Consider the following 2,796-nt stretch of genomic DNA (forward strand, 5'->3'; position numbering starts at 1 on the left):
CGAGCAAAGGCCCAACTGGCTGAAGGGAAGGGAGGGGCGGGACCAAGCCCGGCCAGCTGCACCTCCTCCTCCTCTTGATAGAGATGTTTGGGGGGGGGCAGTCGCCGCCGCTGCTTCCGAACAGACTTCACTTCCGGTGCCGGATTGAACTTCCAGAAATCCTCCATGTGCGGGGCAGGAGTGGTGAGAATTTGGGGAACGGCTTGGTTAAAACAGACAACGTCGCCCGCTCCTTTTACGTTGCCGGGTTTTGAGTTAATTCTGGTCTACTCTACCTACCCAGGAGGTACAAAAGGAGCCTGGGTTTGAAAAGAAACACGGGTATTATTATGACATAATTCTGGTCAGATTCAAGGCTTTCCTCGCTGGCATGTCGCCTGCGAATCTTGAAAAAGCCTCGTGTCAGGTAGAGATTCAACAGATAGCGATGCAGCAATGGGAAGTGTTCCCCCCTCCCCCGCTTGTCTTTTTAAAACGCTCTTTGCCGCAGCGCTTTGAAACAACGGTTTTCCTCAGAGTAGAAAAGAAGCTTCGTAAAGTTGAAAAGGGGACATGAAGTCTCTACACGCCTAAATCCTCACGACAGACAGAAATTCACCAGGCGTAGCCTTCCCTATCTGTAAAGGTACAGAAGAAACCTTTTCCCTCCAATAATGTGTTAAATCCGGCGGGGGCGACCCGTTTTTTAATGGTAGAAGGCATTTTAAAGCACATTCACCCGAAAGCTGTTTTTAAATTTTATCCTACTTATCCTACGCCCCACCCCCTTACCTAGAAGTGAGCCTCACTGAATTATAGAAACGGTTAAGGTGGCATTGTTGTTTGTTTATTCATGGCATTTATACCCCGCCCTTTAGCTAAAATGGTTCTCGGAGCAGCTTTCCAAAACCAGCCCATTGCTCCCTATGCATTTCAACTACAGTTGGCCGGGGGAGGGCGGGGAGATATATGCAGCCAGTAACCGGAAATGCAGCTTGAAACCCATCACGACTGGGGGCCTTTTTAGCCGCCAGTCTCTTGAACTCCGAACATGAATCGCTGAAAAAGTATCGCGAGAGTATGGCTGAGACACTCGATCAGCTGAGAAACGACAAGAGGTCGTTTAAAAGACGGGCCATGACCGCGCAACTCAGGACAGTGTGAGAAGGAGGGTTCTGCCCGAATCCTGGGGCTGTAGGGCTGGTTCTGCGAAAGCGGGACTCGATCTAGAAGGGAGCTCGTAGTTTCTAGGAATCTTGGCTTCAGAAGCTTATAGCCGGGTCGTGCGGTCCCTCGCTGTCGGGACTACAAATCCCGTCAGGCTTTGCGATAAGCGGGTCGAATATGCGTAGCCTGCTGGGAGGGGGGGAGAGGCTGCGGGTTCGGCTATTGAGAGGGAGGTTTACTGCGTTTATGCTAATCAGCAGCAGCAGTAACAACAATTCGTTGCCTTAGTACGGTATTTCCTGGCGCTCACGTCCGTGGCGTGTATTGTTCATGATGTGTTTCCATTCATTCGTGTGGTTCTGCAGGAAGGAGAGAGCAGATGTGTCTTCGGCTGCTTTTTCTCTTCAGTGTTCCTGCAGAGCCTTTGCAAAGGCATTTAATATTTTTGCGCTGCAGCTCCCACCATCCTTTGAACACTGGCCTTGCTGACGGGAGTTGGAAACCAACATCATTTGAGGGCACCTTTATTGCTCCTGAAAAAAAGGACAGCTCTCCTTGTGATATTTCTATTTTCTCTCTCTCCTATACTAAGGCGATGGGTTGGTGCCCTTATAATATTTTAAGATGAACAGCCTCCTAGTATATTGCCTTGCCTGGATAATGGACTAGATGAGAACTAACAAACTGAAGCTCAATTCAGATAAGACCGAGGTACTGTTAGTGGGTGGTTCCCTAAACCAGATGGATGTTCTTGATGGGGTTACTCTGCCTCTGAAAGAGCGGGTACATATCTTGGGGGTGCTCCTGAATCCTTTGCTGTCACTTGAGGCTCAGGTGGCCTCACTGGTGCAGAGTACCTTTCATCAGCTTTGGCTGGTGGCCCAGCTGTGTCCTTATTTGGACAGCCTAACTACTGTTGTCTATGCTTTGGTAACCTCTTGGTTAGAATGCCACAACATGTTCTATCTAGCTAGTGCAGAATTCAGTGGCCAGGTTGCTCACTGGGGCAATACGGTTTGAACGTATTATACCAATCCTGGTCTGACTACACTGGCTACCAATGAGTTTCCAGGCTCAATTCAAAGTGCTGGTTTTGACCTCTCTAGCCTTAAACAGCTCAGGACTGCAATGCCTCAAGGACCGCTTCTCCATATGAACCTACCCAGACCCTGAGATCATCCTCTGAGACCCTTCTTCGTGTGCCTCCTCCACAAGAGGTCCAGAAAGTGGCAACATGAGAACAGGCCTTTTCTGCAGTGGCTCCCTATTTGTGGAATGCTGTCCCCAGGGAGGTTTGGATGGTGTCTTCATTATACACTTTTAGGTGCCAGGCGAAAATGTTCCTTTTTAACCTGACCTTTGGCTGATTGACATGCAATACCCTTTTAAATGTGCTGTGGAAGGGGGGATTATTGGGTTGTCTTTTTTCTTATTTTAGTATGCATTTTGTTTTGTTTTTATATTGTAATTTTTTGTTGTGAACCACCCTGAGACTATAGGGTAGTCTACAAATTTAATAATAATAATAATATTGTGAGTGTTTACAACAATAGGTGACATTGAAGGCAGCCATACCTACATTACTGAATGTTCTTGTAACCCTTCTCTCGCTGCCCCCCAACCTTCTTTCTTAATAACTGCGGCATAGAA

Source organism: Zootoca vivipara, chromosome 4 (genome assembly GCF_965207765.1).
Source record: "Zootoca vivipara chromosome 4, rZooViv2.hap1.1, whole genome shotgun sequence".
Taxonomy (NCBI): Eukaryota; Metazoa; Chordata; class Lepidosauria; order Squamata; family Lacertidae; genus Zootoca; species Zootoca vivipara.